At 32.0% G+C, this 24812-nt stretch overlaps 1 protein-coding gene across 1 annotated transcript in view; it reads left to right on the plus strand.

Moving 5' to 3' along the window:
- The window catches only part of LOC129219088 (dopamine receptor 2-like), a 38492-nt gene extending 16057 nt beyond the window's left edge, over positions 1–22435 (plus strand). The window contains exon 2 of the mRNA XM_054853407.1: positions 22234–22435. The gene's annotated coding sequence lies outside the window, so the exon portion shown is untranslated. The remainder of the gene's footprint in view (positions 1–22233) is intronic.
- The last annotated feature ends 2377 nt before the right edge of the window (positions 22436–24812 follow it).

Raw genomic sequence — 24812 nt, forward strand, 5'->3', positions numbered from 1 at the left:
TAGAACATAAGTTAAAAGAGAAAATGTTATGGTGAATACATGTGTTAAAAGTTTTTACTACTTCCCTTATTTAAAATAATAGTTATGAAAATATTTAAATTAGGTTAAGTCAGGGAGAATCGCTGCAACCGGAATAGATGCCATACACCTTAAATGTCTTGTAATTATTGAAAAAAAATGCCAAACTCTCAGTATAGATGCAATATGAAATTTCTTTAATCCAGTGAATAAGCGAGAGTCGCAATTCAATGAATGGTTTTACCTGTACAATCGTTATTTTGAGTTAGGTGCATAATTTCCCTACCAAAACATTTAATCACCTTATCCAAAAACAGTTTTTGTCTACAAAATCATGCAGGGTTACACTATTTTGGGGACAAAAAAAATTTAACGTTTGTATCGCGTACTGTGCACTGTAAAAAATTTCCGAAACTTTACTGGTTATTTCCATGGAACGTTTCGGGATTTCAGAGGTTTTGATCTATTTCCCCGTAAAATCCAGTATCTTCGCCAAAAAGTTTCCTGAATTGCTAAAATATGCACAAATGCAGACTTTCCACTGGAGTGAAAAGTATTTTTTGCTACCCGTTTAAAGATTGACTGAGAGAGTTTATTAAGTGTATCGGCTTTAGCTTGAGTACGGCCTGTTCGGATTGACTAAGTTCCCAAAGGGAACAAATACAGGGTGATTATAATTAAAGTTCCACTTTCAAAACGCTGTAAAAAGAAAACCACTGGTCAAAACGACCTCAAATTTCAACGGAATATTATCGAAGAAGGGGGAAAACGTATGGCAGAAGAAAAATAAATAGTTGGAATTTTCAACAATAGATGGCGCTGCAAGTGTCAGAATATGTAAAAAAACACCTGTCATGCGCACGACTCATTGAAGTTGTTATAAAAACACGCCAAATATACGTTTTTTCTTCCTCCTTTCGCATCTGAGAAGTTCACTATGACTGTCTCAATGGAAGACCTGGCCGTCCCGATCACCTGATCTTAACCCGTGTGACTTCTGGATATGGGGCTATCTGAAAGCTGTTGTGTTCAGTGCTCTGATTGCAAACTTTGCTGAGCTAAGGCATGCATCGCGCAACACATTCTAAACGTGACCCAGAAACACTTCAATCAGTCGTAGAACATGCTGTTTCTCGATTTCAACTTGTTACAGAAAACGGGGTACATCATACTGAACATCTTTTACGCCAGTCTGACGAAAATTAAAGACCGATTTGATTTTTACTGATGCTTTTTATGCGGTTTTCGGCCTCAGGACAATTAAAAACCGATTTTTCCCATCCGATGTGATATGACCTTGCCGTGTTGGATGGGCTTACTTAACTAACAGTATCACACCTTTACCCTCCTGCACGCGAAGTAGTACGGTGTTTTCACGTATAGTTTACACCTTAGGGAATATTTTATGATTTATTTGTCATTTGTAGTCGACCACTATTAAATTACGATGCTTACAGCGCCATCTGTTGCTAAAAATTTTAACTATTTATTTTCTTCCTCCATCAAGTTCCCCCCTTCTTCGATAATATTCCGTTGAAGTTTGACTTCATTCTGACCAGTGGTTTTATTTTTTCAGCGTTTTGAAAGTGGAACTTTAATTATAATCACCCTGTAAGTCACTGGACAGTTGCAGCTTTGCGAAGCAGGTATTGCAGGCAGGACTGTGCTTGGTTCTTGCTCGCAATTTTCACGTGTTTTGGCCATGGTTGCTCTAATGCTTCTGGTAGCATTAGAGCAAGCTTGATAAATCAGAAAAGCTCTAGTCAATAACACTGAACCTACGTCGTTTTTCTGGAAGTTTCCCGAAACATGATTGGCTTTAACAGGGGAGATTTTCCAATAATTCAGAAAGTTTCAAGGATAATTTCAGAGAGGTTACTGACTTTTATCAGAAAACGTTCCTGGTTTTTGCAAGATATGTTACTGGCTGAAATTGGGCACATCAGCTGCCTGTTATTTTCCAGGAACGTTTCTGAATCGTTTTTACAGTGTGTGTATGAATGCGTCATTCTCCATTACAAGGGCAGGCAATCATGATGTGTGGCTTCTGATCCGTATAATGGGGGGGGGGGAGCACAGCATTCCGGGATGCATGTCGCACCGCGTTCCGGTATACATGCCGCAATTTGTCGTTATGGGATACCGCTGTTACTAAAATTGGAATTAAACTGTATCTAACAATGTCATATTTTACTATGTACCTGACTTTTATACAATTGGAGTAAACTTTGTGGGTTTATGTAATGTATGAACGTTTTCTTCTTTTCCTTCACAACAACGATCTTCGAGACCATTTTTTTAGACGTTGGCAGATAGTTAAGTGCTGGTACGAAAAACACAACACGAGAGGAGGACAATTCATCAAATAAACTTTGAATCTGCATACTTCGAGTTAAGTTGCAGCATGCTGAACCGTCATCATATACTAAAAAATTTAAAAATAAAAAAGGAAACATCTCATTTCGAGACTTAGACAAGTGATAGGAAAGCACTTAATAAAGAAAACAGCAGTAAGTTCAGGCTCTATTCATGATTGCAATGCAAAAAAAAAAAAAAAAAAACTAAATCAATTTTAGAAAATGTATTTTAAAAAAAATTAATAAAATATCACAAAAAAGGGGAAGAATTTAATTTTCAATGACGTGAGGATCCCGCGACTGATCATTATATATTAATGAATATTCAAACAATATCAAGTTCACTATACTACAATAATTGAGTATAGTGAACTGAATGTTTTTTTTTTTTTGTTCTTACTTCGTAAATAATGCTTCAGGTATTTATTGTGATTTTCTGTTCGTATGCCAGGCGAGACAACTCCCACACAAGTGCCGCGTCTGCGGGTGACACGCCGCAGTCTAAGGGTACAAAAAACATTATTGAAAATGTTAATTATTTTTAATATTTTTTTTGCCTAAGTACGCACGTTGTACGATAGTCATTAAATAGCATAGCACGGTTTATTTTTATTTTTATGCACCATTTAAAGTTTTACAAAGCAATAAAAAAAGCGGCAAATCTTTCTTATTCACCCTATACAGCTATAAAGTAAGACTATCAGATGTTATCACTTTTTCTTTCATTTTTTTCAAAGGCAGTATATAAACTCAAGAGGTAAGTTTTCATTTTATTCTTTGTCTTTCATCTCAAAACAAGAGAAGAATCAATTTATAGAATTTTAAAAGACAAGGTAAGTTTTTATTAGGAGAAAAAGACTCTTTTTCTTTCAGATATATTTAAGATTGAAGGTATAATTAAGTTTTTTAATTTTAATTTGTTCAGTTTTTTAACAAATCAGTGCAAACACTACCTGTATTACATATCGCGTAATTCTTCCTCTATTTCAGACTCGTTGACTTCGACAGACTTACATTGTCATTGTAATACTTAGACCATCCGTTTAAAACATTGTAAATAATTTTGTATATTTATCTATTTATTTATTCACTTGTTTATTAAATCATTTATTTATTTACTTAATTATTTATTTAAATATTTTTATTCGTTCAATTTTTAATTTACCTATTTATTTATTTTTTAATTTAAATAATGATACATGAAGTTTTTAACTTGCACCACATAATCAGTTTTTGTTTCATTTAAACAAATGCTTCCTCTTGAAATTTACAAAAAATGAGCATTTTCGGACTCTTGATTTCACACTCATCAAAGCTTTTCTTATTGTTTACTTACCTGCATGACAATAGCATATTAAGCTGGTTTCGTTTTATAACAAGTAAATGTACGGAGTGTGATTATTACAGTAAATATCACTTCTTAATTGTATAACACACCTCTTGAAATTGTAAAAATTACCAAAACGTTGTGTTATGGCATTGCATTACGCACTTAACGCGATGCAGCGTGTAATTTTAAACCCATTTGAATGTTTTGATGTTTAAGAATCTTGCATGTCGTCAGGTCGAACTCCGGGATTAAAGTCAGATCAAACAGAGCTATTTTATATTCCTCCCCTACTACGAAAATAGAAACATTTTCACTTTTTGCATCTTATGAACTTTTAGGAAACATATGAAAAAATAAATTTCCTCAACTGAAACCGTAATCTCGCAAAATGCAAGCAGCATTTTTTCCAAGAAAATGTAGACTTTTAATGGGACGCATCATCCTGAATAACAATGCGAAAGGTAAGTTTTAAAAAAATATTTGAATATTTTTCCCAGATCCTGCAAATGTTCATGTTTTCAAAAAAATTCTCGGTGCCAACATTTTTGATTAACTGGAATCCAAACATAATAGCAAGTTTAGACTTTATACAAGAACTTGTGAAGAATGATTTATTTTTTGTGAAACGGAAAAGAAAAAAAAATCACTAAGTCTCAAAAATAATCTGAACAAATGAATAGAAAAATGGACACATTTTTATCCACAAAACGTTCTTTCATTAAATACAACGGTAAACCTTTTCACGCTTTGAAGCACTTACACATTAAAACGAGTACATTTGTACAACGAACTCGTATTTTTGTGTACAAGTTTAGAATGCAAAAACCTGTAATGGCATTTGTTAGTGACGTTAACAATGTTACTCACCATTTCTTTTTTATTTTTTCGATCATTAAGTTTTTTTTACCTTAAATTAATCATGGTAAAAATTATTGTAACCAAATTCACAAACTTCCAAACATAAATAGGTCAATTTCTACCATAAGAATAAATGGACTTGAATGGAAAACTTTTTTTTAAGTATTATTCTCTTGATCATAATCATTTTGCGCGGCTACAATTTTAAAACTGTCTCCTCTAACTACTTTTAGACATTTTTATTTATTTATTTCTTTGTTTATTTTACAAAACATATTTCAAGTAGTTTATTAAGTAAGGGAGACCGGATCAGATTCGCAAACTTTTTTAACTTATTGTTTTTCAAAGGTTGTAAAAAAAGTAAATGAAAAACACTTTTGCTTAGATGATCTGTTTAGTAGCAGCAATAAAGACGTATTTTTGTTTTCACCCTACTATGCTTTGTGTATTTTTTACCTACTTGCACACTTGCCTCGTCACGGAGTAAGTTAGCGAGCAGTATGGAGTAAGTTAGTAAATTGGAAATAATTTATAATAGACATATAAAGTTTGACATCAAGCCTCAGGGGTACTTTAAACATGTATGTAAAACTTACCAATGAGAAAAAAAGCGAAATTAGCATTATAACTAATATAAAATTAGGTATTGAACCATAGAAAAAGATTAAGTTCGATTTTAGAAGTAGATGTTGGAAAAGGCAAACACGATGTGAATTGAACAATGTTATATTTACTTTTATGCTTCAATATAATAGGTTTAAAAAAGATAATTCAGTTATTAGGCTATAGTAAAAAAATGTTAATTTGTTCTAATATATATTGCATTAGATTATTAGCCTACCCCATATTGTCGCAGGAATTACATTTTTATATTCAAAGAAAAAAAGGTGCTCCTCCAACACTCTCCTCGTAGGCTCACCTGAAAAATTTCCTTCCCTGATTCCAGTTTTCTCGAGATTTTCAATTTTCATTCATCTTCAGATTTCTAGTTAGTTTTGGGAAGTTTTTTGTACTGATTTTCATTTTGCTGTAACATTACCTTTCCCTTCAAGAACCTTTTCGACAAGAAATCAGTGAATATTAATGCAGAACTTTTTTGCCCCCCTCACAGTTTTTAATTTTCCTCTCTCCCGATTGAGGATAAGGTCGTAATATTCTGAGGTAAATGCTGGTTTGGATGAGAATTAGCACTTCCTTCTGTAGGTGTATCTCAAACCCTGCAGAAGTATGTAAATACATTCTCCGAGATGACGCTTATCACCATACTTTGGGTTAAAACTTCTGGATGGAGATGACATTGAAAATCTTTAAACTACCTAGACAGCAACTGAGTCTACTGTAATGCAAGTGTATATAGCTTCACTTTATTCCAAGTTCGATATGAACTACTACTTTTTTGGCGCAATAAGTATTTACCCTCGTGTCTCCATTATCCAGATACATAAGGTCTTAAAGTCTGTCGAAATGTTTAAAAAGGCGCCAAATTTCAATACTCGGAGATATTTTGAAGATACCAATTTCTTGCCGACGATTTCACCGTCTTCATTTATCTGCAAAGCGTGTGAAAGATGTCTCCCATTTCTTACCAAAGCTCGCTAAATTTGGCAACTCTTCTCGAAATTTTTGCAAACCTTTGAAGCCCATACTGAGAAAACGGGGGAACGAGGGCAAATCATTTATGCTTCCAGAAACGTGTTTTCCATGATCTTTCAAATGCTACTAATTTAAATATTTTTCATTATTACACTGTCGTTTGGTTTCATGGTTGGTAAACATAATGCTGTGCCAAAAAGTGCAGATTGTTTTCTTTTTTTTTTTTTTTCAACATTACTTAACTACCTTCTTTGTTCAGAATTGAGGCAGTGTGAAGCAAAGGTGAGGCATGATTTTTCTTTATATGTAACTTAAAAATAAAAACATTCGTAGATTTTGTTAAACTCTAAAAGCCACAAGTAATTTAAAAACATGTTTTGCTTTCCCTTTCTTTCCTGCTGTTTTTTAAAGTTTTAAGTTTTATTTCTGAAGGTGCGCACGGTAGAATTTAACTTATGTTTCATCAAGTACTAATTTGAGTAAGAATGGTTAAAAAGTCAATTAAGGTCATATGAGGCAGTGAGAAGCAAAGGGATGTGTAACTGGCAAAATTAAAAATTTGGAGATAACCAGTACAAATAGTAGGGGAACCTTTCCTCTTTCTTGAGGCAAGGGATAGTACTAGTAGCTCTGATAGGTGCTGCTATACAGCATGATTTATAAAAACTTTTCAATGAAAGTCTACCTAGGGCTTTATCTTTAAACGCATTTTACTCGTAACTTGAAAATGTCCACTTACATCCCTTTGCTTCTCACTGACTCAATTCATTTAGACAAACTGTGGAAGGCAACTACATACAGACCCGACGAGAGACCGTGTCAGCCCAATCAGTAACTAGAGTCCCGGGACTTGGGAGAGGGGGGGGGGACTCCGACTAAGCGGAATCGTAAAGATAAAGTAAAATTTACCCTTTCGGTATTTACTGTTATGGCACTTTTAATAGAGTTAATTATTTTCTATTAAGTAGGTTTTTTTTTTTTTTTTTCATTTTTTTCTCATATTTCTCCTTTTCTTTTACTTTTCTTTGGGGCGGAGGGGGGAGGTGTCCAGACGAAAAATCTAACAAGGGACCCTCCAAGGCTCTCTGCGACCCTGACTACATATACAATCCGTGTTATTTCCTTTCAAACCAGTAAAATATCTTCATTATAATTTTCTGCCAAAAAAAGTAAGTACCTTTACAATTTAAGTTCTACAGAACCCTTATATCAATACGTTGTCAGAGTTTTCCCTTTTTCTCCCTCCACAATATAGTAAAAATTTAAATACCTTCGTTTCCTACCTAAACTTTTCGCTTCATATCAAACATCATTAATATTTCATTTGCCAAACACGGTTCGGATATTTACATTTCAAAGGGAATATTTAACGACTTTCTCTCAAGGAAAATCTATCACTAATAGAAAAGCACTGCTCTTTCCGAAATTCACACCGTCAGAAATTTAAATTTCGGAATCATCTATTAATTTATACCTCATCTTGTGTTGACAAAATGTTGGATTGAATAGCAGTATTTCCCACTCTCGGGAATCGATTAAATACAGTAAGAACTCTATGAAGAACAATAAATCACAATTATTTTTTAACGGGAGATATAAATTTTTGTTTTCAAGTTTGTTTCCAGTTGTTTAAACTTGTATAACCATCAGTGCAAGTGCAACGATTTCAAAATTATTGTTCAATATTTATACATCTCTTACAGTTTGCCGAATATTTTCAATCTATTAATATTTTTTCAGCAAAATGTAAAATTTTGAAATTCAAAATTCTTATAAATTTAGTAACGTATGTTATACAAGCATCAAGCCCACGGGTCTTTTTTTTTCAAGTTAAAAAATGCATTTTTTTTAAAAATTGTCTTACGTAAATTGAAAAGCTCGTTTACAAACCAACTAAGCCAATTTTCGCTATATTAAAAAAAAGCAATCTTGTTACATAAGACTTGTTGTTGATTTAGCTGTATCCGCACGATTGTGGTAGTGCTATATGGTTCAAAAAAAAGTTCTTTAAGCGTATGTATATTTCCCATCCCAGTTTAAATTAAAAAAAAAGTTATGTTTCGTTAATTTACATGTGCACACATAATTTCACCTGAGCTTCTAGGGTATTCCATGACGTAATAAATAATCCCGCTATAATGGCGTCAACTGTCCGTTAAAACCCCTTTTTTCAAAGAAATAAATACATAATTTAAGCAATGTTTGAGTTTCTTCAGACCCACCGTAGCTAAGCGTATTAGGTTAAATAATAAGATAATAACTTGCGTTCATCTAATCCGAAAAAAAATGTCAATAAAAAAAAAAGTCACTGAGTTAATATTTACTGTCCAAAAATATTAACATAAGAAACAGCAAAAACAAGAAATCTATAAAAATAAAAACTATATTACATGCGAAAAGCAGACGATAATATTTAATTCAAATGAGTGTGATTTTTAAACGCATTGACATATTAAGTTCGACACAATTTGAAACTTTTTGTTTTTATAAACATTAAAACTTTACTAGGTATAAATTCCTTACAATTTATAGCTTTCTAACTAGGTGATTATTTATGAGTTAATTGACTTTTAGAAATTCCAAAAAACGTCTTGGCAAGTCACCGTTTTTCTCACGAGTGTTACCACTATAAAACATTCTGTAATTATTTTTCTAAAAATAAATATTCTAACAAATATTGATGAAACTATCTTAAATACTCAGAAAAAAAGTGAAAATGGTATAAATATTTAATTGTTTAAGAAATTTTAAGTATTTGTATAGCTTTTTTTTCATAATTGTATTACTTTGTTTTCTAAATAAAAGGTAAAGTTTACGATAAAAACATATTAAACTAAACATTGTATGTTTTTATTGAAATTATCATAAATAGCTAAAAAAAAATCAATATTGTAACCAATTTTTAAATATTCAAGAAAAATTGTATCAATGCAAATGCTGAATTTCAGATATAGTAACTTATGAGAGACGGTAACACTAATAAGGGATGGACTCATGAAATAATTTATTGCTGAGTTTTGGCTGTAATTCCTCTAAAATATGTAGCTATTTGAATATCATATCTTAAGAATTGTAGTTTCTCTTAAACAACGCACACAAATTTCATTTTTGCAAACATTAGCTTTGCGTCAGTGCTCACTCTTCAATTTTAAATAGATGTAAATTTATTATATAGATATGTGTGCAAAAAAATATATATCACTTTGATAAAAATATGAGTTAAGGTAATACAATGTCTATAACTATGGACCTGCTCATTATTTGGGTCTCTTTTATCATGAGTGTTGCTCTTTTCTCATGAATGTTACATGTTCCAAGTAACACTTATGAGTGGTAACACTAATGATATTTATAAAATTTTTCGCTGGAATAACTTCTATCGGTGTTTTTGAAAATTTGATTGGTCTCTTGTTTCCTTCAAAATAAAATACATTACTACCTAATTGTATATTTCTATACTTAAAAAAATAATACGAATAAATGGGTAACACTCATAAGCAGTCAAAAAATGCTCTTTACATTGAATTGTAAAATCCAATATACAACATATAAAGAATAAATATATCCATCTTTAGCCCTGCACATTCTAAGAAGAAACAAATGAGGTTTCCATAGTACTGTTGCTAAGTACAAAAAATGAATGTTTTGCTTATAAAAAATATTAATTTCCTGGGGTAACACTCATGAGTTGCACATGAGGACACAAACTGCATTGAAATTTTAAAATGTTAGATGAGTAGTTCAGTAAAATCTATTTCTACTATTTTTAACAAAAAATATCACTTCATTCTTTAATGTACGAAATTCTTTTAAAAAATCTGCTTGAAAGCACACAAAAAAGATTTAGAATGCATGAATTTTCTAGTCAGGACAAGGAAATTTCCATTACTAGCTAACTAAAATGATAGCAAAAGGCTTATTCATTTACAAGCATGGAAAAAAACAATGAATGCAATGATTAAGTGTGCAACAGTGCTTTACTACATGACTATGCAATGCCGAAAAAATAATTTTATCACCATGAAAATGAACGGAAAAAGTCGGCACACATAACTGTCAATCGTTTTGAAAATCACATGTGAATGAATTTCATTGGTCACGTAGCGAAGGATCACAATCGAGTGAATATCCATCTCCTCAAAGAATAAGAAATAAAATTTAAATTAAATTATTTAATTTCGGTGAAGGGCAATTCTACAAAAATGACAATTATTAGGAAAATATTTTTTTCCTCTAATTTTATTGAAATGATTTTATAAACTACTATCTGCGTTGTTGCCTGGCGTTGCACGGTGTGCCTGGAAAGTAAAAGCGGTGTCAAGTGACGCATGTTCAATAGGGTAAGCCGAAAAAGTCTTCATTCTTATTTTCGATAGTTCCTTACTTTAACGCAAATGTGTAGACATGTTGACAATTTTCAGTTTTTTTGACGCTTTAAAAATATTTTTTCAAGTAGTAAAAAATTTGCTTTCGCCACATTTATGTGAATTATATAGTTTGTGACATGTGATGAATTTTTAGATGCTTAGTGTGTGATAATTTAACTACTTATTGCCTATAAATGTTTTAATTTGCTATTAGACAGACATGGCATGCTGTTAGAGAATTTGGTGCAGATTTCTGTTTTATTTGCATTCAAAACCAACCTAAGTGACTCAGAACTCACTCTTGATCACTAAGTAAATCTTTTTAAATGAGAATATCTCTTAACTAATAGCAGTCGGGTGAAGCGACACTCTCGTAAACACATAAAAAAAGAAGAAAAAACAGCGGTGTCATTACGAACGAACTTCTAGTCTAACAACCGATAAATAAGATATATAGATAAACTACTGGGCCTAAGGGCTTAATGGCCCTATCGATGGAATGCAAAAACTTGCATATGCAAACCATTTTAGGTTATATTTCATACGTTACATGGGCAAAAGAAAGGGAAAACACTGAAAATTTGAGCATATACCAAAAACATGTACTTGAGAGCTGTTATAATGATACATTTGGCGTGTACTGATTAGCAAAAACTTAGTGAGAAATTGCATGTGTACTATATCAGTGAAACTAAAAATGAGAAATTACATGCATGCTAATCAGTGAAAGCGTAAAAGAGAAATTTTATGTGAGCAAATTAGTTAAGGCTTAAAGTGAGAAATGTCATCTACATTAACTATTGAAAAGAGAAATTGAGAATGTTTATACATACTAATTAGTAAATGCTAAAGGTGAGAAATTTCATGCATTATATTTTGGAAAAGTTTCAAAGTGAGAAACTACATGCATACCAAGTATAAAAGCTTAAATTGATAAGGATATAATTATTTTTGTTAGTAAAAGCTTAATGTCGGAAAAAAATGTCTTAAAGCTTTTTTTTCGACAAACGGTAACGCATTGTTTGAATATCAATTGTAGAATAATGCTTGGCAAAGTGCTACAGATACTTTAATTTCTGAACAATTTCTCGAGAATTAGTAATTACATCTCAAATGTGACCCATGGCTCTAAACATTTGACGGTATTAACTGATGTATATGATTTCTAATTGGATAATGTCATCTAATTAATTTAACTTACCAGATTTCATCAGCTTGAAGTGATTCTGTCAATAAGCATTACTACATTCAAGGCAGGAAATGAAGTGAAACAATTTTCCTTTTAACCTCAAATTGTCAAGGATAACATTACTTCGATTTTACGGTAAAGTGCAGTCTTCTTTGATCTACGTAACCTCTGTGATCATAAAAATAATCAAACCCATTTAGAATTTAAACTTTTTCATACTTAATCAGATATTTAAGCTTTCCCATTTTCGCGAGTTTTGATATCATTGTAAAGTTCTCGACGCGCTTATTTTTTGTATTAAGCAGAGGAACATAAGATGCATCGTACTGTAAAAGCTTTTACTTCAAAAGTTGACAATGGTTAGAATTTGTTCTGGTGAGGCAAATATTCACGAACGATTTTTTTTCCTTTCTTTGCTTCACTACACCACACTTCACCGCTTGGATGGGACTCTGAAGATCTGTTTTTGATCCAGACTTAGCGATTAGAACCCCCTAGAAGCTCCTTCAGTTACTAAGTCTTATGTGGTACACTTTAGTTTTTCATATTATGCACATTGAATTTCATAATTTCGAGCTAAGGTCATAACTTTAAAATAATAAAACTGAAAAGAACTAAATTTCGGAATAAATTTCCAAATGTAATCTTTCTATGTAATACGAGGGATGTTTTTATTTTTATTTTTTCAAACTCCAATAGGCTATAAAGAAAAGATGGTTGAAGTTAAAGAAATAATTTTACTTCCCGAACTAATGTGCAATAAAAATTACATGATTACACACCTTGACGATTGATTCATTTATTATAACTGTGAACAAGCTTTGAAATGAATTCTTAATAAAATGCTGTCGCCAATGACTTGAAGGGGCTAGCGATAGTTTCTTCCAGCTCCTGGTAATGTTTAGAACGTTGCCTTCCAAGTCATTTCTTTCATCAATAATTCTCTTATGGTGTACCTTCGATTGTTCATAACCACATAGTCAACTCGTTGAATTAAGTCATCTGTAGCGACAGACTTGTGTCCTTAATCCCTTCCATCTTGTTCATTGGTTCGACCATCTTCCAACCTTTCGATACTATTCAGAACAGAAACAACACCATCCGACATAAAGCTGTTTTGATTCACTTGACTTATTTTTTGGTGAATCTTTCTGCACTATTCTCTTTTGATTGCAAGACTTCATAGTCTACCCCATAGGTTGGTAGTGAAAACAATCCTAGTACTTTTAAGCAGTAATTTCATTTTATTTTAACAAAATGAAAAATTTCTTTTTTTTTTAAATCTTTGTATGAATAATATACAACAAGGAAAAATAACTCAAATATTTACATTTTTTTTTTCGTTTTTATTATTTTCAGCTTTTCTTGTCTACTAAATCAAATTACTCTTTTACTTTTTAAATATTTTCAGATAAAATTGAAATTTTACTTTTTTTCTGCCATACAGTTACATTTATCGCTGGTTCAAATAAGAGAAAAAATGTTTTAATAATCGCAGGTATATATTATCTTATACTACGGATCTTCCTCACACTGCGCCATTTTCATCGGTAAGTAAATATACTCAATAATTAAAAACCTAACATTTCAGACGCATTTCCATAGCATAATTAAATTCCTGAAGAAATAATTGATATTACCCGGTTGCACTGGCCATGTAAGGAACAGAGACTGAAATATGCAGACATAAATTGTTTTGATGAAGAAAGTTATTGTGTTATAGAATTATTGATTGATAAGTCTAACAACAATGAATTATTCATCAAAGAAGCAGCAATAAACAAGAACACTAAAGTATGAAGCTTTAAATATTCATTGACTCGTAATTGTTTGTTTTTTAAAGGAACCCATAGAGAAAACAAATGTTGCATTGAAATATTGAAAACCTTTATCTATATTAAAGTAAGTATTCCGAAAAGTCATTATGGAAAAATTAAACAAGTTCTAATCACAGGTTTAAAAAATATTTGAAAAGTAACTTACACCATACACAAATTTTGCATAAAATTAACTCTTGATAAAACATATGAATCTTGAGACATGATTTAACGTCATTATATTGAGTTTTTTTTTTGAGCAATCACGATTGCTTATTGTTCTCACTTGACAGTCCTTGATGTTCCGGTTCCTTTTTCAGCTTGGACCAGGCCTGCAGCACCACCGTCCACCGGCGGCGGCGCGGCTGGTCCTGAGCACTGTCCCCCAGAATCCACTTTTGCTGGGCGGTGGCGTCCATGTCCTACACACGCATGCTCATACACAGTCGCCTATGCGCGCACGCCTTTACACACATACACACGCCTACGTGCACACACGTAAGCCTACACACACACGCACACAACTATATACACGTAAGCACCCAGGAGAGGGGCATGCTTGGGCGGGGGAGCCATTTCTAGAAACAATAACTCTAACCAGTAGAGTCTTGAAGCAACTCGTGATTGCGAAAAACATAATTTGAATTCAAAGTTTCGGAATTCAAATTAAAGTTTTTTTTTTTTTTTTTTTGCATTTGATGCAAAATTGAGTTCTGCGAGTAAACTGTTTCCAAAATCATACTTCCACCAGAAGCACACCTATTAATTTAAAACTACCACAACGCAGTTTTCGTTGACGCTGAAATTGACTAATACATGTTGCATTTTTCTAGGAACTGAACCCAGTACAGGTGTTCCTCGTATAACACGGTTAATTTGTATCGTGTTACATAGAAATCGTGTTATCCCAAGGAGACATTTTATTTATTTATTTAAATTATTTAATTTATTTTTCTGTAATTTCATAACAAATCAGGGCAATATACACCGTGTTGTATCGAAACCGTGACATACGAAACTTCGAAATAACGTAGTTCAAGGCAATGTGTACCGTATTGTATCGAAATCGAGTCTTAAGGTGTAAAATTTTTCGGTTTTGGAAACTTCGACCAAAAAGACATACAAAACAAGTTAATTGTTTTCGTTAAAATTAAAAATTAAGAAAAAAATTCAAAAAAACAAAAAAAAAAAAAAACAGTTTAAAAAATACAAGACTTGATTAACTTCATGTACAAAAACCAAAACGCATATTATTCAAAAGGAAATCAGAGAATTTCTGCATTAATCAAGTTTGTAAATACAACAACGAAAAAAACAAATAAATGGAATTTTTCTTTTGATAAATTTTATACCATTTATCGCTTTCAAAATAAACCTTAATATTATTTTCCGTGTCTTTTTAAAAGCAAATTAAAACAAAAATTGATATTATTATTTTTTTTAAAAATCCCGTTACATAAAAAGTGTGTAGCATTCTATTTAACATTGTTACAAAGTAATATTGAATCCGTGTTATAACAAACGCAAATTTTGTTCTGCGCAATATCAAAACCGTGTAATACAAGTACAGTGTTATACGAGAACTTCTATATACAACAACAGGACTAGTGTGCAATATTGAGCCATATTTACATTTCAGCAGTGGGGTATTACTAACACATGCCAAGGTAACCACGACCTGCACTGTCAAAACTACGGGTGCCTCTGGAAAGCTATTTAGCTCCCTGGGGGTAAAAACGCGGTGCCTCAGGTTGCAATGCAGGCTAGGAATTGTGACCAAGGTGAATGACGCTAATAAGTGTGAATACTTAACTCCTAAAGCAAGGGTGACATGTTGGCGCATGCGCGCTGCCATCGTTCAACCACAATCAATGGTGGACGAAGGAAGTAACAACGTAGATTCACTTCCACATTGAATGAAGTACGAAACTGGATTAAAACTAAAGGTTTCTGCAATTTACTCTTCAACATTTTGCGTAAGTACAGGCATTTAATCTTAGTGTTGCTTTGAAGGCTTCCGAACACATTTAAAAGTGTTTCAAAGTACTTTGATTCTTCACTTTTCCGTTATGTACATTTGTTATTTCTATTATGCATAAATTTTACCTAAAAATAGTTATCAGCACTGGATAAGTAACATTTAATAATCAAAACGGTTAAACTGGATGATATTTGAAAAGTTAATTTAACTATTAATTTTAAATATGTGGTTTTACTTGCTTGTGTTGTTAGGGATCTTGTATATTTTTAACTGAGATATTTATTTTTAACAGTGTGATGCAATCAGTAAGTGAACGGAAATTCTAACGGTGCTGCGTATAAATAAAACAGAAGAGCACGAAAAAAAAAACGGTTTGAAAAAGAAATACCTTCTTCTTCTCGATTTTTTTATTTATTATCTCATGTCAGCGTTATTGCTTGATGCGAATGACTGATCTTTTTTTGTCAATCTAGTAATAGTAAGAATGAATAGATCGTTAAAATTTGTTTTGACTTTTAACTTGTCGAAAGACTTCACATTGAAAAAAAGTGCTTATTTATATTCTATAGGGATATTCAAATGTCTAATTATATATACGTACGTATTAATATGTTGCTCTGGGTTAAAATTTTAAACTTTTATGAAACGATATTATTTTTCCATGATTGCAATATAATTGAGTATTTATTGTTCGTGTAAATTATTTACAAATAGCACCCACGCTCTTCATTTTTGGTACGATCGTGCTGCAGTAAATGTCAATAACATATTAAAATTACTGAGCAATCCAAGTAGAACAGACAAATTAAAGTCTTGAACATTTCTAAACTATGTTCGAAAGTTTAAATGTGATTAAATGCTTTGAAGTACAAGTTTTAATCATTTTCAGAATTATTCAATGTGGAAAATGAACCAAGATTTAGTTTTTTATAACTCAAAACAATAAATAATAACGTACACATTTGTATCCCAAAATGCACACAACACCGGGGGGCGGGCAGCAACAGGAAACAGAAAGGGTGCCAATGTTCTGCCATAGGGTTTCATTTTTCACCGCGGTGCACGCGGGGTTAAGGGTGCCAGTTTTTCACTCGTGTTAAGGGTGCAATTTCGTATTGTGTGACGTAATGTTTCCGAAGCGAGTTACTTTGATGTGTTCGGAATCTTGCAACTTCGGTAATTGGCTTCAGTATCGAATTAGGAACTAGCAGCAGGAAAATACTCGTACGTCATCGTATTTCAGTTCCGATGCTGGATAGATTAGTTTCATACATCTGCTATCGTGACGAGAGCCATTATTGTACATTTGGAGGGTTGATATTGCAAAGTTGATCAGATAAAAAATTTAGAAATGATTGAAAAAATTTTAACCGAAAACTTTTTGGTGAAACATTTTTTGATATAATTTTCCAAAGGAAAAAAAAAATGAAAAGAATTATTAGCTTTGCAGTGTTGTACGCTATATGACCAACCACAAATTAAAGATTCAACCTCTTGTTGGCTGTATCAGCGCATGTTACAGACTTATCTCCATTATAATTCAGTCAAAAAAAAAAAAGAGAAAATAAAAAGTTAAGGTAAATAATTTAATGCTATAACTTTAAAAAGGCGGTTAACAACTATGTTTTTATTTATCTTGATAAATATTTTGACTATGTAAAGCATTGACGAATTTAATTTAAAAAAAAAAACTCGCATAAAACTTAAATACTTTTGTTTCCATTTTTCAATTAAAAAATATTAAATCATTATTATCTGTGTGAAATCAAGAACAATGTAAACATATTACTTACTAGCAATCATATTAGTATTAAAGGAGAATTCCGAAAACTCAGCCACCATAGGGCGTAAAATTCCCCGCCGAAAAACTTGTTGCATGCGCATTCTCGATAACTGGGTGTTTTCCTAAACTTGGCCACTTTTTGGTCCATATAACTCCGAGTTTTCGGGACTTTACTGTATTAAAATTGCATAAATAAGATCTGCAGGCATGTATTTCGAGATCACAAGAAACAACTTATTTTTCTTGCAAACAGATTAGATTTTGACGTAAAGACTATTTGATGAGTTAATTTTAACGTTTTTGATGGTCAGGCGCTGGCCTTCTACGCCTGTGGACCCAGGTTCTGACCTGGAATGGCCAGTCGGTGGATTTTCGAGATGCAGAAAATCCTCAGTGCCCATGTCGTATGATTATGCAGCACGTAAAAATCCCTTGGGTATTCGTTTGGCTTAGAATTCCCTCGGCAAAATTAAAATTCCTAGTGCAAATTTCGCATAAAAGAGAGCCTAAGGGCCTCCATCTGGTGGAAACTGGACATCCGCGCCTTAATGGTGGAATATAAAAGATTGATGCCGTATCGGGGGATCGCACCAGATCTGCTAAAGGCTGAATAGCCTGAAACGCAAACTCCATTAAACGCAAAAAAAAAACTAATATATATATATATATATATATATATATATATATATATATATATATATATATATATATATATATATATATAGTTTTTAACTTAATGTGCAAAAGTAAACATTTTACTTGTCAATTATTTTCATACTCTGCATTTCAGTTTTTGTAAAATCTTAACACTAAAAACTACTTGACATTATCATGAACAAATCTTCATTAAATCAGAAATGTTGAAAAAATAAATAAATAAATAAATAAATAAATAAATAAATAAATAAATAAATAAATATATATATATATATATATATATATATATATATATATATATATATATATATATATAAAAATCACATTTAACCAATACTATTTAAATCGTTGTGCATCTGTCTGTGTGTTTGTTTATATCTCCTCCAGACTGCCAATGTCTATCAAGCCAATAATATTATCATTGAACGGGGGAGGGGGGGTTGCAGGACTTTCAGAGGAAGCCATTCCGCCCTGTCTCACCATTCTAAACCTTGTAGAGAGCTATGAATTGATAAAAAGATAATAACAGTTACCATTTTGCCCCCCCCCCCTCTCCAGGCGACGAATGGGATTGGTGAGCGATGCGAGCAGGGGACGGTGCTCAAAATTTTAAGTTTTAAGTAGCATTATCTTTTATATTTGAAGTGCCAATTCATTTGTGGTACTTCAGTATGTCATCATATATTCAATGCCGCTTTATTTTAACATGTAATATAAGCGACGCTTGAACTGTTTTATACATAAAGTTAAGATTATGAACCCCTTCCCAAAAACATAATAAACGCTCAGGTTGTATTTCAAAAAATTAAATTTTTTTGCTCTTATGTGATATATACCTTCTAAAATAACTTAAAGCAGGGATGCCCATGGCGCAGCCTTCGGAATCGAATTTCTAGTGGGGTTGTTTTCAGAGGTATTTTTCTCTGTTTTGTGAGGGGCTCCCGATCTGGGAGGGTTTTCGTGGTGTTTAGGGAGAAAGGGGGGGGGGTTGCGCAATTGCTCTGATAAAATATTTCCATTTAAAAATTTATTTCTGACAAAAATTGTACTCATGACTGAATGATACGAATGTATGCAATTTAACGTTTTTGTAGGTACATATGAAAGGGTAATAATTTATTTAAGTAAAAAGTTTTAGTTTTGATTTCTGCTACTATTTGACAGCATCCCAAATGCAAAATAGCTGAGCAGCAGGCACATTGTCTACTTAATCAGTTGAGCTGGCATACTGAAGTTGGACGAATCTTTTTGTTTATTTGTGCTTGTGAAAATTCATTGATAAAGATATAAGTAAGAATAATAACAAAAGAGACTACCCTGAGAATTTTTTACCAGAAAAATAAAGGAATAGAATAAATATTTTTCCAAAGTGTTCAAATATTTTAAAGGTAATAAAATAACAAATTATATAATAAAATGATGAAGTGGTCTATGTTCTGTGGATATGATTTCGGGAGATTAAATTAAAAATAAATAAAAAAATATGATAAATAAAATCAGATGTAAACATTTACTACAAGGTGGCAGAAAATGGTTTTCTCAGTAAGAAAACTTTCATGAAATTAATTCAGCACCCGCGATACACATCCTCCCTTTAGCTTCCGTAAATCCTTCTAAGAATAAGAGCGGGAAAGGGCCTCTTTTCGGGAATATCTCCGATATCAAATCCCCCCACAGCGATAAGACAGCCCGAAATGGCTTTCCTGAAATAGTCTAAATCAATCGGTACTACATTCCTGGAAAGTTAGCCTGAAATAGATACATACATTTCGTTACACCCTGATGTTAATTATGCGAATATTCTGGTTTTAAATAAGCGTCTGCTGTACAATGGTAACAAAACTCCCAAATCACGCTTAGGTTCAAATCTCCAATAGGAGCTTATTTGCTGCAATATAAATTTATTAAGAAATTTCTGTACGAACAAAGATAAATGTTTGGAATATTATAGAGCAGATGTTTAAAAAAAAACCTTTTACAGTTTTTTTAGATGAATTAAGGGCCTTTTACACTTATCCTGTTTATGACGTCATTTCAAGAATCATTTTGTTGCATTTTCAATCTTTTATAAGATTATTTAGTTTGTGCTCATACTTGCGGCTGTACGGATAATTATTTTAAACCTAACTGATGTTTTGTTCATTTTAAGTTGTGGCTAATTTGGCTTTGGCGTTTATTAGTTTATTTATTTAGTTTGTGCTCATATTGGCGACTTTAATCAAATTCTTGAAAAATCTCTGAGAGCAACGGATGTTTTGTTCATTTTAAATTGTGGCTAATTTGGCTGTCTTAGATTTCTGAATTGACTTTCACTAATTTATATCCCCTGATCTTATTTCCCAAAGGATCTTAGTTTTACTGTATCAAGTCACGTTTTTCAATTAAAAGGTGAACAAATCATAGAACATTTGTAAATAATATAAGATAAAAGATTTTTTTTAAGTGAGTGCGCGAGCAGCAATGTTACATGTATACGTTTTATACAATTAAAAAAAAAAACATCTTTGTGTTACTAATGAACACGGAGTTATTTTACATTACTTACTGAAATTTAATTTTTTTTCCCGTGAAGTCAGTTAAAATTTATGGCCTATAGTAATAACTATAATATTTAGGAAAATAAACATTTTGATCCAATTAAAAAAGGTTTATGTCAGCCACTAGATGAACAGTAAGACTCACTATAATGCGCGCTCTACCGTTGAAAATTGTCACATTCACATAAGCTGAAGCACATAAACGCTATCAGCATAAGCCATTCACATAAAACCTTGACTCGGTAGAAGAAAATTAACTGCAGTTTAAAAATTAACACATCTATTCTACTCAAAAATGTTTAAATATATAAAAATTTACGGAGCATTTATTTATTTATTTTATTTTATTTATTTTTTTTTTCAAGATTCTAATTTGCCCAAAGACCATTTGCTGACTTTTATCAATTTTAAAAATAAAATAAAATTAAATTAGTAGAAAGAGTCATTTTTCTTTAATCTGTACATTTTTCATTTCCCTAGGGTAAATAGGGAGAATTCTTGGAAATTCAAACAATAGTGCAAGCTTGAGGAGAGAAAAAAACGGTTCTTTTAAGATTTGGTATGAAAATTGATAACATTCAACCATGCAATGATCACAAAAATCTATAATTTTAACACACAAATGAATGCAGAAAATTGGGATTAAATCTGATTGACATGTCTTTCAATAATTTAATTCCAAAGAGTGAAGATAATTCAATCCCTACAGTACGCACACGGACTTACCAGAAAGACCTCCAAACAACTGGGAGGGTAGACATTTCCCCCTTCATTTCATGGAAAGTCTGGTGACTCCCGGTTTCAGAAGAAAACGAAAGTATTTAATTTTTACTTGTAAATAACACTTTTGAAATATCGCTCTGAAACTGGAAAATAAAAGTTTTTTTGTATAAAGTTTAAAGGTTATTCTGAATGTAACGAATAACGAATAAATACCTTTGTGCTGAAAATTAAAATAATCAGTAATCCAACGTTATGAAGCACACAAATTGCAAATTATTGCAGACACGTGTCTGCAATAATTTGCAATTTGTGTGCTTCATAACTTTGGATTACTGATTATTTTATTCTGAATGTATTAAAATTAAAAATTCCATTTTTTTCTCTCTACAAATTTTGTACTCTTTCGTTAGGCGTAAGATGACTCCACTGTGTGGTATTGTATTTTACCACACAGTGCAGTAAATTGACAGAGCGAAAAGAGCGGATGGTCAATGCAGCATCTAGTGTCTGCACCACACCTAGATAATATAGACGCACGCCGTGCGCGGATACATTTGCTGTAGATATGTGCATTGGCAGAAAATTGTTAATAATATCCATATTAAACACTGGTTATCTTCAAAATTTGAAGATAAATTAATGAAAAATGTTTATTAGAGCTTTCAAGAATACATGATTGAAAGCAAAAGGCATTTTCTTACTAAAAATTTTACCTACCCACTGCATGTTGAGTTTCATTCGTGCAGATAGTTTTGCGCTATGTGCGCAGATATTTTATATTTTTATCTTACTATGGTCTGCACTAATGAGGAATTTATTAAATAACATTCTGTCACACGGGGGGGGGGGGGGGAGCTGCAAAAATAGGGCATGCGTCAACTATTCCAATCTTGTAGAAGTTTATTCCGTCCTTAAAGATGAACAACATGCTTAATAAGAGCAAAAAATAAATAAATAAATAAATAAAGTGTTTAATAAGCTTGAATATTTACTTTTTGAATTAATATTGTAATTCTTTTCTAGAAAGTCTGGGTGCATTTCGTAGAGAGATGGGTGATGAGTTTCATCAGGACATCAAAGACAATGGAAGAGATACGAAAGTAAATTGTCTACTATAGTGATTGCTTGATAATGCTGGACGATGTACCGAGGCGAGCTTTATAAAGAGAAAATAAAAAGTAAAACCTAAAGCTATGTAATTCAATTGAACTGAAAATGAAATAAATTAAAGTGTCATTAAAGATTTCTTAAACTAAGTTGATTCATTCAATTACTTGTTTGCTTTTAGTATCTGTTTTTATTTCACAACCACTTGTAAAGTCAAAAGTTATTTTATAATTAAATTTTTACCTCACCAGTCTGCTTGCTAAGTTTTTAACAAAAAGTCTTAGACACAAACTTGGATTATGGAAATCAACCGTCGTCAATATTAATATGCGAATTACAAAACTTTATTTGTTCGTTAACTACGTGCAAGTTTTTCAGAATAGCACATACTACTTCAGTACTCAGTACGAACAAACTTAAAGATCTGAAACGAATTGTAAGAGAAAAAAATTAACTTCTAAAATTTTCGCTTAAATATTATCAGGGGACATAGAAATGAGAGATTAATTATTGAGACGAATGTTGTCAAGTCAAAGCCTTTTGTTTTTCACACCAATTAGAATTTGAAACAGTTGAAATACACGAAAGAAGTTTATTGTCAATTTTGACCCATGATTCCTTTATTTTTCTCTATTTATTTATTTCGACCCTTTAACCACTTAAACTTTTAAACTTTAAACTAAAGAAATTTCAAAATTTCTTAACATTGATGTTTTGAAAGAAATCATTTCATTGACCGTATGCGATGCAAGTTGTAACAATTCGCACATGTAAGGAAGAATCGGAAGGGTTGGGACATTTTTAACAAAAGTATTTCTTAAAAATAATTTTCTACTGCTATAATGTTGCTAATTTAAAAACAAAAGATTACGACATTTTAACATGATTTAAAGTACAGCGGACTCTCTCTTTTCTGAACACTCACGAGACCGAACAAAAGTATTCATATAATGGGGGTGTTCATTACATAGGGAGATATGAAATGCACGCATCTGTATTCTATTGCGTTAATGGACTATGTTCAGCACTTTACCAAGTGAGTTATACCAGTTTTTGAGATAAAGGTGCCGAATTTTGGATTGGCAGCAAGTGTACTTACTGCCAATTAAACTCAGTAAAAAAAAAAGAAAGAAAGACAAGAGTATACTCTTGCCTTTCTTTCTATCTTTTTTTATTTTGCAAAGTTTTAACGTAACATTCAATGATAAAATACTACGATACAGTTAATGGTACAATACCTGCAAAAAAAATAATAATTTGACTTTGCATTGTGCATTCTTGTGCAAGGTACGTGCTATCATCCAATTGTTTAAGCAAAAAGGTTTCCAGTCGCGTATTGCTTGTAGATAATCGTACTTTAAAGGTCTTGAATACTACTTGATACAATGGTTGGATTCTTGAAATGTACAGACAGTTCAGTGGCAGAAACTTCAGGCTCATATTTCTCAGCTGAATGGTTTTATGTGATGCAGCAATCTCCGCAAAAGTATTTTTTCTTCTTCTTTTTAACACTCTTCAATCATTGTGATAAAACTTTGAAAGTGTTTTAAGTTTTTCAATTTGGTTCATAAGAATTCCCAACTACTTATTGTGAACATGTTCAGTATATAGAGAGGTAATTCTTGAAGGGGGTTCAAAATAGCGTTCATAATACTGTGGTGTAGATATTATTGGGTGTTCAGAGTACAGAGAGGTCAGCCTATGTTAAGTCTATGGAGTTTTGCAGGGAGCATCAAAATGTGCTCAGAATATTGGGGTGTTCACATGAGGGAGTGTTCAGATAGAGAGAATCCACTGTACATGAAATGATAGTAAATGCTACAATATTAGTTTTAAAAGATAATTGATATAACAACAAAATGTCCAGCCTTCTCTTATATGAGGAGCAAGGGATGAGACATGCATTTGAAAGTTACATTAACACATAATTTTCAAAAATATTATGCAAAATGACAAAGACTTATGTTTTGAGGTTTACATAATATTGAAAAAGTCTACTTTATTTAATATCATACTTTAACAATAAGCCCCCATCAAATGAGAAATATTACTCCGCTCCCAACTATTTTTGGCCATCTTTGCAATCATATGTATTACGTCGAAAAAAGTGAAATCAAGCAAACTTATTAAGTCTCGGTTATGAAAGGTAGGGATAGGATCTCTCTGAGTCATATTATCCCATTCATCTGTTTACACAACATTTCAATAAATGAGCTTATTACTAGAAGCATAGTATATTTTAGGCTTAACTTAACTGCTAAGTGTAAGACATTAAAGAACTATGTTAAGATCAGTAAATGAGAATGGAAACTTGTTGTTGAAAAAGATGTAGTTGTTTACTTTAAGTGGTGTGAAACAGTATTTTCTAAAAGTAATTTTACAGATGTAAGTATGCTGTAAATCAGCTAAAAGGATTTAATGCGAAGGATTGCTCCTTTTGGTGAAATTGTCAGATGTTAAAAACAATATTTAACAATATTTCTTTAAAGAATTTT

Source organism: Uloborus diversus, chromosome 3 (assembly GCF_026930045.1).
Source record: "Uloborus diversus isolate 005 chromosome 3, Udiv.v.3.1, whole genome shotgun sequence".
Classification (NCBI taxonomy): domain Eukaryota; kingdom Metazoa; phylum Arthropoda; class Arachnida; order Araneae; family Uloboridae; genus Uloborus; species Uloborus diversus.